Source organism: Phasianus colchicus, chromosome 11, assembly GCF_987193195.1.
Source record: "Phasianus colchicus chromosome 11, bPhaCol1.hap1.1, whole genome shotgun sequence".
Lineage (NCBI taxonomy): Eukaryota > Metazoa > Chordata > Aves > Galliformes > Phasianidae > Phasianus > Phasianus colchicus.
In genome coordinates, this window is record NC_143446.1 from 8817051 (window position 1) to 8834697 (window position 17647).

Sequence of the window (17647 nt, forward strand, 5' to 3'; positions counted from 1 at the left end):
CTCCCAAAAGCTTTGCTGTTTCAAAACAAAGATCTAAAATGCCATTGATAGTTAAAGGACAAACTTTTTAAACATGAATGAAATTTGGATTATCTATTCTATACTAATTCTATACATTTTCTATCTATGGAAAACAGTAGCATCCAGCAGGACTCCTGCTCAAATAAACTGCTCTTTGACTGCACCATGAATTATGGTACAAATAAATAAAATATCATCTCTAGACAATCACTTCAGAGGGCTACATGTATGGCTCATGTAGGATGTTTAGGGTTAATTGCACCACAGGTTCAAAAAATATTTTTTTCTAAATTCAGTGCAAGACTTTAGGAGTATCCACTTAGATTTTTCTTTTTTACAGCAGCAAAGAAAAACTACTAAGGATTAAGGCCACCCATGCTTAAATTTATTGTTTGTCCTTTAAAAATGTAGATATTCTATTCCCACTCCCATTACCATGGAAGCATTTCTCCCATGGACAAAAAAGATGCCCCAATAAAACAGCCAAACATTTGTAGGTTTGCCAGACTACATGACCAAAAATGCTCATGGAGTCCCAAGGATCCTCTCCTCGAGAAGTGGTAGACGTTTATCTATCAGTTAATATTCTCTCACTGAATGTAATGACTTCACATTTCTATTTTTCCTTGCATGTGCTTTGAATTTATTTCACTGGACATATTTTGGTGATTCAGACAGCCTCTATGGGCTGCTTGTTCATTGTTATTTTCTCCTTTAACATCTAAAAGTCATTGGGATCCATGTTGGAGCCTGTTTTTCAATGCAGAAAATGATAACAAACAGTTCCTCATTTACAGGAGACCTAGTGCATATACTGTATTCACAGCAATCTTACTTTATTTTTATTTTTTTTAAGAGTCCCAGCTTTCATTGTTGAAGATCTGTATGCATTTGGATGGTAAAAGGTTGATACATCCTTGTGTATATGTCCATATAGTCCATATATATACAAACACATGTATTTATATACGCCTCAAGCTTTTACCATCCAGGAATAGATACACCTTGTTTATAATTGTATATTTATGATCAAATTAGATGTCCTATGCATTGTCAGAGACACACACCATATTTTCATAGAGTTAATCTTTGCCATCAGTTATAAGTACCAAAAATTGATTTCATTTCCAACCTGGCCCAGAGCTTAATACCGGTTATACTATCAATGTGATTTTTTTCATTCTTTTTTTGTTGCTGTTTTTTTTTTTTTTTCTTCTTGTTTCTTTGTTTTCATTTTGGTTTGTTGTCGTTGTTGTTTTTTAATTATAATTATCAGTAGATATAAGAAAACAGAGGAGGGTAAAGGCTTGGTTTTGATTTTTTTGAAAAGCCCACATCTAATTGGGGTTAAGATTAATGCCAACACCCTTTATATAACATTTTACTAATACCTCTTTGATAATCTAGTGCAATAGAAGTTTTAGAATAGTCTAGGTAAAATCAGCAAATGCAGATACCATACCTAAATTACCTACATCTGAATTACTTATTAAAATCAATATCAATTTACCAAAAAAGAGTTACATAACCTGATTAAATGAACTTCATTAAACAATATTTGAACACTTGGTTTGTTTGTGAAAACAATAACTTGCAAGACCCATTAAAGATAGAAATAAAGCTCTTGTAATTTCTGCTTGAGTCTCCTTCATTGTTTTACAAAGTATCTAATTTCACAGCAGACTACAAGAAATAATGGAGAAGATGCCAATTAATGCAGCATTTCATTCGATATCAACCTTAGCATTCATTTTCTGCATCTGTGATCTTCTCCAGGATATCATGGTCATGTTTGGAGATCCAATGCAATAGATTATCATCGTAACTTTCCAGTGCTACATTTTTTCTTCCTCTTTCACTAGTTCCTCTGACAACTGTAACAAGGGAACAAAATACTCCAATTAATAACACATTTCAAGCAACAACATTCTAGTTCTCATCTGAACAAGCTTTTCATCAACATCAGTAGGTGTATTGCTTTTCTAGGCACTAAGTATTAAGTGAGGATTTAATTTGATTTGAACCCACTTGATACACTTAAAGGGTGGCAATCTTTTCCACAGATGATTTGTATGACAAAATTTCCCCTAAATGGGAAAGATTTTAAATTCCAAATATATGAAATTCTGTTGTGTTTGTGATTCTGCAAATGAGGAGTTCTCTGGTCTTCTATACAGGCGCAGCAGCTTCGAAGTGGAACTGTTATTAGTAAACCTAAATGTTTCATTTGGAAACCAAAGGAATTGTCCATTTATTTCTGCCATGCAGTCAGTGTCGGCTGTTCTCCACGGCTGGCACTGTGAAATCTAGGGGAATGCTAAAGGGAATGGTGCAAGCCTGAGTCAGTCAGTGGAAAAGTGTCTTCTGCTGCTTATGGGCTTGGAAGAGGCTCTGTCTGATTGGAAGTGACTGTGGCATGAGGCCTGAATGATTTGTATTGTTACACCAGCAGACAGCACAGTATTCCTTAACAAGGGCAGTGAATTAGTCTTATTCACAGTATCTGTATCTCAGATGAGTGGGAGGAATTAAATGATTCCACTGCAGGGCAGTTGTTCTTTTATCCACTGACTTTGTTCCTAGAGAAGTGGAAATGCATTATGTATGGGACTCTCTGCTGCTAAGCTTGCATTTATGTAAGCAAAGAGTTTCCAAAACATCCGTTTTTATAAAAAAGAAACAGCTGCTGATTTTTTACACTTCTGCATGCAGCAGCAGAGAAAGTGTTGTGTTTTCTAGTAGAACTTTTTTACTAAAATGCTTCTTTAAATTCTAGAAGCTAATATTTAGCACAGTAATTACGCTATGAGTAAAGTGCAACACTTTGTATAGAATGCAGACTAATAAACTCACAAATCACTTTCAGTCTCTGTTTTTAAGTTTTTCCCTCTATGGCAACCACATATAATGGTTTATCTAACACAAACTTAGATGAATAGTTTTACTTCTCCAGTGGGAAGTTGGTACAATTCTTCTGGTTAAAACACTTCGGGACTAATCCAAAGCCCACTGAAATGTGGAAAGATTCCCATTGATTTTAACAGACTTTGGGTCTGGCCTGTGAATGAAGAAAAAATGACTTCTGCAGAGCTGGAAAGCCAGGGAGTTCCTAAAGTAGATCATGTTACTAGTTCTGGCACATAAAATCTTTGTGAACTTTTTATGAAAACTGTAAGTCAGAGCATGCGTGACGTTTCATGAACTGTGCATAGCTCCCATTCTTTTGTGTGCTGAGTATATCTTAATCATCATTCAAAGAGATATATAGGCATAGGAAGCAGCCATATAAATTAACAAAGAGAGTACATTCCAGAAACCTTAGCACAGACACGTCTATTTTTTAACAGGTTCTCTACAATATAATCACAGCAGATTTCCAATATACTTGATATTTTACAAGCTGAAGTTCCTTTGCAATTAACACTCATTCACACGCTCAAAAAGAAGCCAGAATAAAGAGTCCAATCCGAGGAGCAGCAGCCAATCACAAAACACAATCTCTCTTCAGCTTGCTCCCCAAATTTTCATAGTTGTTTTAGTACAGAATGAAACTCCCACATAAGCCCCACCCACTTAATCAACCCACTCATTCATCAGGAAACCATACACGTATTGGGAGTGTAACAAAAAACTGGCTCACCACAGGTAGGAAATGCAAAGTATTTCTCAAGTAAGTCAAATAAATATATAAAAGGATATTGCTGTCAAATACCAACTGAGGTTGAGTAAATTAAATTTATATTTGTTTCCTCAATGCCATACTTGGGATAGGTCACTGAACCTCTAAAATGGATGTAAAATTTGGTAATGTATATTAGACCTGAGATTCAGGAGTGCTGCAGCTGAAATCAGTGTCTTATGAGTTTGGCACCTCTGATGGTCCATTAGATACCAGTCAAAAAAACAGCAGAAGGATGTGAAGATATAAAAATGTAGTAGCCCACAAATATTTGTTCAGATTGTTTTTCCTTTGGATAAAGACACCTGCCTGATTACTACTTTTTACCTCCAATCCTTTCCTCTCAGCAGTGATTTGCAGAAACAAGCTGGGAGAGGGTGGGTAAACACAAAGGGGTTAAAGGGGAAACTGTTTAATAACAGTAGTAAAATGCAGGCTATTTTTGACATCTGGGTTAATGTCCATTATGCTCCATATGCTTTCCAAATGTTTGCAACAAGCACCCAGATACAAAAACAGATACCCATTCACATAGGCTTAAATTGCCCTCTCCTAACCTGTTACACATGGTACCTACATAAAAGGCCAACAACTGATATGGTAATTAGTGAGTCAGAAAGAGGGGGAATAGCCAGTTTATTGTAGGGAATTGGTATCTGACCAAATGTTAGCAGAGAAGGATATCATTAATGAAAACCTGTTAGGGCTATTTCTGCTCCCTAAGTTATAACAAGACATCTGCATTATAATGTGACATCTTTTAAAAAGCTGTCAGGATGAATTCCTCTGTTTCCGTCCCTGGAGTGATTTATCATTACTACAATCAGAGTACTAACAAATGATGTGAAATTATTTCATTTTCTGGAAACAAGTAACTAGACTAAAAAGTAGTAATGCACAAACAAGGCTATAACTCATGAAGTCTTTCTCAAGTAACCCCTAGAACTCGGCTGTGCCTCTTGCAACAACAAAATCGAAATGACACGAATTAAAAAAAAAAAAAAGCATTCTCAATTTTTATTTTTGCTTGCCCAAACCCATCAAAAGAATGACACAATTAACTAAGACAAAGTCCTGGCAAGGCACGAAGCTGAATTCAGTCCCTTGCCATTAGCTTATTGTGTGACTAAGGAAAAAGCCACATCATTCTTCTGTGCTTAACTTGCTCTTTGCTATAGCACAGGGATAACATCAGGCTCCTCAAGGAATTTGCAAGGCTTTATGTTTTTAATGTGCCTTAACCATCTTGGAAGAGTGCTAAGCATTATTTTTTTCCAGTTCCTGCATTTGATTAAAAATGAAATAACATAGTAAAAATTAAATTAATATATTAAGTTACAAGTAAAGAATAAGAATGCAGCTTGTGCAGCTACCTGTAGGACTTTTAATACCAGTACGTATTACAAACTAGGTGATTCCCAAGGTATGCAATGACATGCATCACGTGGGCATAACTTAACAGCTGCAGAATCCTCCCAGATGTTTGATTCAGCCAAAAAAATCTGCTCATGGCTTCTGTGCAAGCCCAGAGTTTGGGCCAGTGGATCAGCACTTTGGGCTGTTTTCCCCCCTCTGAAGTGCAGTTGCTAACATGATCACAATCCAGCTCTTTGCAACTCAGCACAAGGAACAATATTGAGTAGCACAGATCTGCTGGAGTGCTTTCCCCTACATAGTTCCCTTAATGTAAGGTATGAAATGGTATGATATAAACAACTCTGTCATTACAGCCCCCAAAATAAGTATGTATTTTGCTACTTGCACCTGGCCTAATTCTCATGGAAAGAATGAAAAACCACCCCTCGCATTCTAAAGAACGCAGTATCCTGCTGAAGTCTGTCATATCATTGTGAAAATCCTCCACAGGGAGGGCCAGCAAGAGGAATAATTAAGACGTAAAGTTGCATCCAGCCTATGCAGAAAACTTCCAATGCCAAGATACCAAAGACACCTAAGACACTTGTTGAGCTGAGTGAAAAGGTAAAATCTAGTTTAAATTTATAGCATTCCTTCAGTGTCCCTCTAGGAGTTTGGCTTTTTGCCAGTGTTCCTTGTTAAAAATTTGTTAAACGTGTTTGGCATTAATGCAAACACAAAGTGCTCATTTGTTACAAATTCTATTGGAATGCATTCATTTAAGGCAATGAAGTAGTTACCAGAAAAGAAAAAAATGTTCATTAAGTACATTTTAAAAATACAATGATGTATGCGGTGCATAACTATGGCGCCCCAGTGGCTATATAAATATCTGACAGAATAACCACAAGTTGTGTTTGGTTTGAAATTGGAATCTTTTAAACATAACCGATTGAACAAAAACTGGTTTTGTTTGTTGTCAAAACTGATGTTAGTCCTTCTTGTTTAGAACTAGTTACAATAACCGAAGTTTTGGTGTGCGAGTTCTTACGTCTCAGATCAATAAAGCACACAGGGTAAAGTAATGCTAGAGGAAGTTTCCTCATTCAAATGGTAAGTGCAGCACTGCACATTATCTGGAGAACTCTGAACACAAAAAGTAAACACCCCGCTCGGAGGAGAACAAATTTTAGTCATTCTTAAAAACTCCACTTAAGGAAATGTTACCTGGGAGATCTGCCACTGCCTGGCCACACAGAGCTGTACCTGGGCTAAAGGTGTCTCAAAACCCACCAAGCACGTACCAAAAGAAATAGCTCAAATCCAGTTTACAAATTTCTAATACAAAGGCTGTCTTTTGTAATAACGTGAAATATCTCCGGTAACGACCATTCTTGATTTTGAATCAACAGTCCTGAGGTGTATTTTTTAGACTAGAAAATATCTTCTGAGCTACATTATAAAAGTAGAATCATTTTTCCATTCACTTCTATCCACTTCATACTCATTTACAACAATGATAAATATGAATGTAAAATATATTTCAAAAGAAAGATCTGTAAACGGTGTAATTAAATAAAATATCAAAAGATTCACAAGCATCATCAGCATAAGATGTTATTTATGAAGACAAAATGAACTTTGTTCCAGTTCTGGCAAAGATATTATTTATCTCATTTGTTGCTATTTATGTTTTAAATTCATTATACAGTAAACTTCAGAAGAATCTGCAGCTGGTGGCAGAATCACTGCGTGAACGTGATGAACTTTCCATATTGTTAATCTGAGTTAGGGATAAAAGCAGATGAACCACTGGGATGAATAAAATCCAATGGATCCAAGTTCTCTAGAGACCAAGAGTCCTTGAAAACTACCGTGCATTTATAAAGTAAAATGAAATGGAGTCTGTGAACCTTGAGACTATTTGGACAAGGATGCTATCTCTACTGGGAATGTTTATAAATCAAAATTAGACAAGAAGTATATGAGTTGAAAGACAGATTTTTCTTTTTAATAAACTTTTCCTTTTCATAAAACAAGTCTAGTCCAAATCAGAGCTCTTCAGAAATATGAGAAAACTTAGGACACATTCTTCAATCTGTCATTTCCATGCAGAATTGAAAAGAGGGTTATGGGAAATGTGGCAGATGGTTTTTGCCTAGTACTCTTAGAGGTCTGAGCTGGAGTGTATTGAAGATGATCAAAAAATTTCCACTGACTCCAGCAAACCCCAAGAGTCACTCATAGAGGCAGCAGTGTAGGGCATGGGGCTCTTTGTCATGACATTTATGACTTCCTTAGCATGAAGCACATGAGACCATTAAGACTTTTTTTCCCCAACTCAAGCAGAAGTGACAAATAAGGAAGAGTTCATGGGCAAAGCGATTGAAACAACAAGTTCCCAGTGTGATCCTAAAAACTGTCAATAGCAGAGATTACTTAATGAAATTTGAAGGAGTCTTTTTCATCCTTGCTGATGTGGAATGCCATTTATTCTCATGCTAGGGACTAATTAGGGGCCTTTTTTGAAGATCAAGGTTTTGCGATCTCTGCTTCTTAATAACATGGTTTGCCTGTCTGCCACCTGGGACAAGGCAAGGCACTCTCTCTAACTCCCAAACAGCAGGCACTGCCTTAGGCCATTGCAAGTGCAGGCAGGAAACTGATCCTGAGTTCAGCCATGTAACCCCTTCGCTGCCAGCCCTCCTCAAGCCCACGTGAAACCCAGAACAGGCAGTGACCAATGCAGTGGGAAAACCGGAGCTTAATATAATAAAAAAATTCACACAGCTGGAAATCTACCATTAACAGCAAAATTAATGTATTAATACACTGGTAAAGATGGCATTAGAAATCATCCTTTACTTATAGACTGGATTGAATGCATGTGGCAGCGCTTGCTGCAAACCCACATACCACTTGCTGTGCTCCAAGAAAAGAGACAGTTCATGTTCCTGGTGGCTGGGAAAATAAGTGGTTAAATAAAAGCTGTGTCAAGCCCCCAATCTAATAAGTCATCTTATTAGGAAGTTGTGATGCCCTGTTTGCCCTAGCCTGTGGCTTGTCTGCTCCACTGAAAGGTCTCCTGCTGGGACCTTTGTGGCATTATATGAGGTAGAGAAGGCTGCTGCAATATATGAGCCTTGGTTTTGAGCAGCCAAAACAGCAGGAGAACTAAGCTGCAAAGAATTAAACATGTAACAACTCTGTAAAAGCACAGACAGTGATTGAGGTTGGCCCTTTTGCTGTTGACACATTCTGGCCCCTGTAGGTTGTGGTCACTAAGCCCATTAGAGTTGCAGTGTGGCAACATCTAGTTCAGCAAGTTCAATGTGTTTCTGTTTTATTTCTAAATACTGGGCGCAAGCTGGCAGTGATAGCAGAGCAGAATATGGCACCAGAAATATGTCATAAACACAGTCGTCATTGTCAGGGATGTGAAACTAATTTTCAAACTATTTATTTTTTGGCAGATGGAGGTTGGACGTATTTTTGCATTTTGTTAACCGAAATTTAATTGCAGCTTGCTGCATGTTTTGTTTAATATGAAAAAGGAAACTTTGAGATGCTGTTTTTTCTTAAAAGAGAAGTTTTTTACTGGATAGAGAAATCTTTGTTGCTAGAAATTCATTGCAAAATGAAAACAAACCAAAAAAAAAGAAGCCACAAAGATCTCAGCTGGGATAAGTCTCACTTATGAGCATCCACTTAATTAAATAATTGCTCCCTGCTTCTGTTTTCCTTCATTTCTTTAAGAAAAATATATGTTTAACTCAGAGTTAAAAAGAAAATCAGATTCTGAAATGGACGCTAAAGAAAAATAAAATTAATGTAAGGAGATATTAAGGATTTTACCAAGGGGTAGATTTAAGATAGAAACCCTGATGTGAGTCACAAATGAGAATGCCCCTTCCTACCCACCTAAGGATTACATTTTTTCAGGAACTGATGTAAGGTTTCTATCATGCTTTAGGATTAGGATGCTGGCAGTCCCCTAGATCTGCAGTTCTGTTTGCTTTTCAAAGCTGCATTGTGGCCCCATGTTTAATAAATGCCCACACGTTGATCTGTTCCCATTTACCTGCGGATATGAAGCAAGAGATCAGTTGATTGAGCACTCGTATATCTGAAGAATTTGTCTCTGTCCTCATTCCTAAATTAGCCAAAATTTTGGTGCATGTCACAGGTTAAATTCACAGAAAATGACAAAGAGAGGTCATGAAGCTGAAGAAGGGGCTTGGCTGCTTCGTTCCATCTACACATTTTCCTGGGTGGGCTCCCCTGTCTCTTCCTAGGTGAGGTAACAGAATTTTTCCTTGAGCACGGTCAGCAGTGCTTCCAGCCCATTGCTGACAAGGGCTCCTTAAGGTTAGATGATTGTGAGATCCACAGAAAGAACTGCTCACTCTTTTAGAGGGACAAAAGCTATGTCAAAGACCAAGTACATTCTCATCAGTGATGAAGGAATTATTCTTTTCTCTTCTCTACTCTGGAGTTTGCCTGAGCCAAGCAAGGTCATAGCTGTGGCTTCTCTCTGGATATGGGGAATTTCTAGAATCTGGGAGACTTATTTTTTTCTCTCATCTTTTTAGATTTGCTGATAATTTGGGACTAGAAGGAAATTCTTAAAATCTCACACATATTTGCCTGGTGGTAGGGGGTAGGATTTGGTTTTCACCTCATGCATCCTAGAGGAGTCAGTCAATTTTTAATAGCTAAAAGTGGCTGATTGTAGCACTCAGATAACCAGTTAGCACAGCTGTCACCATGCTCTATTATTAGAAGCATATTGGTTACAAGATGTTGTACCAGAGTAAACAGTAATAACTTTGGTGGTTGTGGCGAGGAAGTTTAATCCAAAAACATTCCAACCACCAAGCAGGAGTACAAGGGCTGGACTCCTTTCCTGGAGTACCCGAAGGCTGACCGGAGCCGGGAGGAAAAGAGGTGATAAAGGTTGAGTGCAGGTCTCAAGTACTCCATGTGTGGGCTTCTTTCTTTCTTCCCTTAGGAATAGTCTGGATTCCTGGCTAGAGAGGACAAGTCTTGTTGGAAGCCATGGGCATTGCATGGTGTCCTCAGGGCAGATGACTCCAATAAACTGGCAAAAGTTTGCTTGGGATTATCTTTCTCTTAAGCAAATAATAATAAGAAAATTAATAAAGATTAATCTAATGGCTTGTGTCTACTTTTCCAATCATATTAGATTCCTTATCTTCTAAAGCTGAGAATAAACTAACTTCAGATTGTTGCTGTGTAGATCTGAATATTTATACCAACAGTTATATATCCCTATCCCTAATTTAGGTAAACCACAAACATGCTGTTTCATTAGTTTGTTCTGCTAGTTAATAGCTCTGTACTCTTTATCCTATCAGTACGCTTAAACACTAATTGCTCTGTGGAGAACATTGTGAGGTATTCCTACTATCTTAATAATAAAAAAAGAGAAATCAATATGCCAAAGGATAGCTCAGAATATTATTATATACTAAAAGTTATCTACCTGTTTTGCAGTTAGTGAGATACACTTTCATCTTTTTCTCCTGATGATCAAAAATATTTTGTATTTTATATGGTTCATGATATGAACGTCCTTATAAAAATGAAGTATGATACCTACAGTTTCATCTTTTAATGTCAAGAAGAAAGAGATCCAGCTAAGGAGCATGCTAGTAGGTTTGGTCTACTTGAAGTAAGAGCAATGCTGGATCCACTTAAAACTCCTAGCACTGCTAGAGCATTACAATGACTGTGTGTGGCAGTGTGAACAGGACCATACATGCTCTACAGCTACTTATTTTTTAAATACCCATCCAGACAGCACACAGCATTTTGAAATCTAGCATGTGTGGTCTAATTATGCAATAATTTTTATACTTTAGGCCCCAATATTATGAGCTTCTCCACAATTATGGTCTGCCCACGCATTTCTCAGTGCATGATAGGGAAGACTTAGGGACCAGTTCTGGTTAAGCATATCAACATGTGCTTTAATTTTTACTCGAAGTGAGACTTTAATATGCACCTAACTTTAAGAACATGTGTGCATGTCTATCCTGAATGGGAACTTTCAGGCTAATCTTTTGCTAGTGACATGCAGACAGTATGCCATGCAGACTGAAGACCACAGTCATCATCGTACCAATAATAAACACTATTGAAAAAAGAGAAATAATAAAAGAGCAATAAGCAAAATCTTGCTCCCCTCAAACTTTCAAATACCACCTTTTTATCCACTTGTAAACTTAACAGCAACCATGTAGAAGTTAGCAAGATCAGCAGCTTAGATAATGAGATTTCCAAAGGAGATACTAAAACCTTCCATGTAAGTGTTACGTAACAAGTAAACATACACAAATAAAAATATGAACTTCATTACTAAATCATAAAAAATTGTCAAGGGCAACACTTCCTACTTGATACATTTATGAAAATTTGATGCAATGCAATTAAACTAACAATTGCATTTAGCAGTATAAGACTGGCGAATTCATGAGCACAAATAATCACTACAATCAGTCATTAATCACAACTTACACCTACTTATATTTTCTTTCCAGAGAGCACCATTTTCCTCACATCCATTTTCTTTCCCCTCTCAATCTCTTCTTCCTGTACAACTGTAGGCAGACTTTCCTGTTTTTCTTTGATCTCCAGTTTTGTGTTTGCTTAAGCTTTATGTCTCCCTACACTTTTTCATTCTGCTCTCTATAGTCTCTGTTGTCAACCTGACCAACTCATTGCTGAGTGGTGGTTTTGGGCTTTAGGTAGTAATTGTGCGTTATCATCACCATCTACTTTACCTGCATACTGCAGTTCTGTTGGTTGGAACAAGATAAGACAGAGGAATAATTCACAAAGGCATTTCTGAGGTCAACATGTTGCTAATTAGATACATGAAAACAAAACCAAAGATACTCTTGTTGTGCACGCACATCTCAAACCCACTGAGGAAAAAGGAAAGACCAGAATGGAACGTAGCTCATATAAAAAACTTGGAAAATAAGAACAATTATGACTGCCAATACTTAGTTCATTACACCATTAATTTTAGAGGGAGTGGAAGCAGACCTTAAATTATTTTTTTCTCTATTGAAATAAATTTAAAAAAATACAAGAAAGACAAATATTTTCAGGATTACTTTCAAGAAATTTTGTTCTTACTTGATGCTCAACTTAAAGCAAGGAAAACCGACATCTTAATTTCTCATGAAGTAATCAAAGCACAAATAAAATCATCCAGCCCATTTCATTCTAATGTAGGTTATTTTTTTCATGCCTGCACATTTTTCCTCACTTGCTACCTGAATTTAAAGATACAACACAGATCACCACTGTTAAAGCCACTGGTTGAGTCTGCCAACTTCACATTCATATTTGTACACTTTGGAAATGAGGAACAGTGTTTTCTATACAGAACAGCAGAGCACAACACAACAATGCAGGAAAATCAACAAAAAGCATGGCTGGACCATGATTTCATATTCAAATGAAGTCAAGTATTGTGAATATTGAATATAAAATGGGAGGGTTAAGTCAAAGAAAGTGGTTTCCATGCATATTTTTTTTTTAATGTGAAAATCTTGTTACATACAATTGCACAAATTAAATTACAACTTATTTATTTTTTCTTTTTGCTCAGAGCTACTTGTGCTTTTGAAGTCAATTCTTGTAGCATATAGCCCAATTGTAGTTTATCAATTGCTTGTTGAGAAAAAACAATTGAGCCAGAAACAGCTTTTGTTACAGATATCAACAATTAGTAGTCATGTAAAAACAACAGCAATACACACAAAAACAAACAAAATAAAAGCCCCTCAGTAATTTTCTCATTCTAGGCACTGAATCACAGACACAGGATTTTAGAAAGGGAGAGAGAGAAAAGATAAAGACCTTTGCAAGATCTTATGTCAACAATGTTTTGAGACTTTACTTCCATTTCATTAAATGAAATTTTATTGTTAATTCCCTTAGTTATCTTCCAATATTAGGAACTGACAAGATAACAGGCACAAATTGCTTTGTAGGCTCACAGAAAATGCACCTTGCCCCAGGAGTCATTTCTAATTCAGATCTCTTCTGAAGTTCGAAGTGCAGATCAATAGCAACTCACAACTGCCACATCCATATGTAGGATGTGGAAAAATCTACCAATCATCTCACATTCACACCTACCAGACCACTGAAGATTTTAGAGACTTTTCATATTTTGTTGGTTTTTTTTCCGAGATGAAGAATTATATTGTAATAGTCTCTGTTCATGTAGAAACAATTTGAAATCTCTATCATTCTTATCACCATCTATTTCCCTTTCCTCTACTCTTCGTTCTTTGTCAGTGGCTTACCAGAATGCATGGAACAGCAGAGATATGGGCAAACCTTGAACAGGTACAGGGCTTACAGTCGCTTTGTGTTTAGATACCCGTTTCTTTCCTACATATTTAAAATATTGTTTGCTCCTGCAAATAAAGCAAAGTTTTGGAGAACCATGCACAGCAATTTCAACATCTCTTTCCTGAAGAGTATCAGTTCATTTACATCCTGACATTACCTATATAGTTAGGGTTGCTTGTGTCCCATATGCTTCATTTTACATTTATCTAAAGGAAATTTTATCTGCTGTTTTACTGCCCAGTCCCTCAGTACTGTCACTACAACTTTGCAACCTAGATTTTGAATTTTCAGAATTCCTTTACTCCTGCAGAGGAAAAAAAAAAAGATTTCAAAACCATTTTGTGGGAAATTCCCATGAAAAATATCTGGTTTCTCAAAAGAATGAGCTGAAACTTGTAGGGCAGCTGGGGCTGAGGGAAGGCAACAGACGTATTTCCATTCTTTGCATAATTCAATAAAATGTCAGTGCACGCTTTTGGAATCCTTTTTCTGTGCTGCTGTTATGAGCTGACACAATATCAGCATTTTCAGTATTATGCCATTATCAGCCTGTACAGAATCCTTTAAAACTGCTGGGGGGAAAAAAAGTCTCTTTTTGCATATTTATGCCATCCTGCTCTGAGCACTTCCGTTGGCCCCAGTAAATCTCTTTGCCAAATTTCAATCGACTCTTGTGGTGTTCCAGCTGTTAGATAAACTTCCAAGGATATTTTTGTGACAGGTACAAACGTAGACAGGAAATCTCAAGAAGAAATCCTAAATTAATTATATGTCAACATTCAAGCCACAAGAAGGAGCAATTGTCATAAATTTTTGAAAGTTAGAATCCAATTTTAGTGGTAAGTGCAAAGAAGTTCACTGACTCAGTTGTGAGTCAATGCCAATAAAATAATATATGTCACATTCTTTAACAGTTCACTTCGGCTAAACATAGAAGGGAAGAAGCTAAGATTAGTAAACTGCGTATTTAAATCACATAAAAAGACGACAGACACAAAGCAACTGTGGATTCACAAATTAAAATTCAGTGTTGCCTAATCTTAGCTCATGCTTTTGAAAACAACTGTAAATTAATTTTATGCTAAAAGAAAACCTCTCCACTACCTGTAAATTTGACCGTGATGCCAACAAAATGATTCTACAGAGACACACGTGTGCCTCAGCTCTCTTCTTCTATACACACACACGATGCATTTGGGCTGCTTTATGAACGCTATTCATGTTGAATAAGCAAGGGAGTGAGAGGGCAAAGTGAGAGAGTGTTGAAACAGCCCTGGCCATGAGAGCTGCCCGTGTTTCTTTAGTTTTAGCATTGCTGCGGATTTCTTGACAGCCCTTCTGGTTCCTCAACGACACGTCCTTACAAAACCCCGAGCCCCACACAGGTAGACATGAGTGCTCTGGGGCACCACAGGCGTTGCAGGTGGCAGCCCCCCGCCCCAGCCCCCACGTCCCAGGAGTATTTCTGCGGTGAGTCTGGCCGTGCTCCTGCCCTGATCGTCCTTCCAGACCGTCAGCTGCACTCAGCTTGGCAGCATGCGCTCTGCCCCGCTCCCATCTGAGCACAGCTGAAAAAGCGATCCCCTGCGTCACGCCAGGCACCCTGCAGAACCCCATGCATGTGCATGGGCCTGGCGGGGGGCTCTTTCCAAACCCGCCTGCCTAAATACAAAAAGGAGAGTGCTGAGATACCTGTTGTCTCTGGACAGAGAATAATGAGTCATTGGGGCTTGGGGAGAGAGGGAGGGGGAGAAAATACCGTGAGCTCTGCAAGCTGCATTTCTCAGCGCAGCTTTGCGGCACACGTGCGAGATGCCTGCGGTCCTCGCTCTGGCACCGAGCCTGTAACAAGGCCTGGCAGGCTGTACAGCACCACTGCTGCAGCACGGACACGGGGCTCAGGCTGCTGCCTGCCAGGTGCAGAGCTGGCAGTGAGGAGCTGCCCTGCCCACAGCCCCCATTCCTGCCCTCGGCAGAGCTCTGCACGGGGCCCACATCGTACAGCCACCTCCCCATGAGGAGAATCACAGGCACGGAGATGCCTTCCTGACACACAGCATCTGCTACACAGCAGGAAGGGTCACAGCTCGAGGGAGGGAAATGCGACTCAGACTGCTGACAAGAGATGGTAGAAAGCAGTCATCTCACACAATGGGCATGAATCCATGTTGGAGTACTCCCTTTATAAACAGTATCCTTTTATAAAATGCAGGTAACATTCCCCTTCCTTTACTGCGTGCTTTTTTTTTATAGATTAAAGGCACTAAATGGATCCACCCAAAGCCCGTAGAAGACAGTCTTTCAAATTACTTCAGTGGAGCTGTGTCAAAATTGTCACAGGAAGCGAGCACTCAGAGACCCATCTGTAGGCAAAACTTGACCCTCAACAGAAGCATGAGCAGACCAGAAACCCTCCAAGGCACCAGCAGGGACATGCTACACTTAGCTGACCACCTTGATTCTGTGTCTCTGAAATACTGTGGATAAATAACTATTTATGTCACCCTGGGAGAACAGGAATGTATGATATGGCTATGTAACCACCTGGACTTTTATATATAAAAAGTGTTTTTCACTACTTATGGAAAGCCAGACATGTAAATTGCACTACCTTTAGCAGGAAAAAATACGTGCCAAAGACCATGCCTAGGAGCAGAACTGGGGAAGAATGGGGGTATGGTCATGCCCGTTCTGCAGTGTTTTCTTTTACAAGCCTGTTTTACTGCTGAGGCGGGGGAGACCAGTGTTATTGCTTCCTCAGAAAGCCATTCTCACAGGATTTGACTATTGGTCATGAAAAACTTACAAGGTCAGACAATCCTGCAATATTTTAACAAATTCAGGGTTTAAACATGTTCCCAAGATTTCGGTTATTTCTGTTTAGAAGATGGAAAGTAACCCCACTTATAAACATGTATCATCTGGGAAACTAGAATGAAATAGATGCGAATCTGGATATCTGAATTTGATTCCCTTGAAAGTTTATATAAATTAGCTTTCAAAGGATTTATCTACTTTCAGCATTTCCATGGTGGACAGATAAAGCTGGTACTATCAGTAAAGCTACATCTGCATATTTGGCATGAAAAAAAAAGAAAAAGAAAAAGAAATAGGCTTAGCATGCTTTCTTGGTGCTAAAGAATTTTCACTTTGCAAGAATAAGGAGACACACAGCCACAGCATCCTTCACCATTAGAGATCCCCTTGAGGCTGATTGTTAGCATTAGAACATTAACAATCTGTGTATTTATCAAAATGTGGACACTAGAGTGGCTTGAAGTAGTTTCACTTCCTCTTAAATGATAATAAATTGGCAGTGTGAGTGTTGACTGCCTGAAATGCAACTTCATTACTTCAGAGGTTAATGGAGCAACCTCTCTCTGTTGATCTTCCTGTCACCATTGGCTACAAAAGACTCTCTGACACAGTGCAGTTTTCAGGAGAGGCACAAGTATAACAGAGATTAACCACATCAAAAAGAATACTGTCCCACTCCATTATATTCTGCAAAGCTGGTGTGCAGCAAATTACAACGTCCAGCAGTGTGATTTGGCTTGTCTGAAAATCAAATTAGCATAAAAAGAAGTGATGATGTTATATTACTGAGACAAATGCTTTTCCATCTTAAAAGGAAAATAAGTAAAAGAGAAACAAGGGGAAAAAAAAGAGAGAGAGAGAGAGAGAAAGGATTAAAAAAAGAGAAAAGAAAATTTGAATTAGTAGAGACCAAACTAAATGTGAATACTTTAATTATGATGTAAAGTATAAAGGGCAACTGACCTTGAGCTATTTCATGCTAGTTCTATAGAACCCCTCTTGTATTTCTTAAAGAAAACTCCACAGTGATTTAGCTAAACTACCATTCTTTTGAAAGCTGAATTCACGCCTTTGCAGGAGAGGAAGACTGACAGAAAAAGAATAGGAGGAGGCCACTGAGATTCAAAGAGGATTACATTTAATGCTGTTTAAGTGAAATAACTTACTGAATGAAAATGTATTCATTTAGGGAAATGTGCCTCTCCTTATTCTATGTTACTGCCCTGAAGTGCCTGGTAGATATGATAATTTTCACTAATTTGTACCTCCTGTTGATCACAACCAATATGTGGAATGAGCATAAGTCCCTCACAATTCTGAACAGAAAACACTGTGCAAGGAAGCAGAATGTTCTGCACATCCTATACACAGATAATT

General features: G+C 38.1%; 1 protein-coding gene across 2 annotated transcripts in view; it reads right to left on the minus strand.

The window, feature by feature from the left end:
* Window positions 1–1278: 1278 nt before the first annotated feature.
* The window catches only part of ERC2 (ELKS/RAB6-interacting/CAST family member 2), a 429234-nt gene continuing 412865 nt past the window's right edge, over window positions 1279–17647 (minus strand). For both annotated transcript variants that reach the window (XM_031609751.2, XM_090148181.1), the window contains one exon: window positions 1279–1895. The gene's annotated coding sequence lies outside the window, so the exon portion shown is untranslated. The remainder of the gene's footprint in view (window positions 1896–17647) is intronic.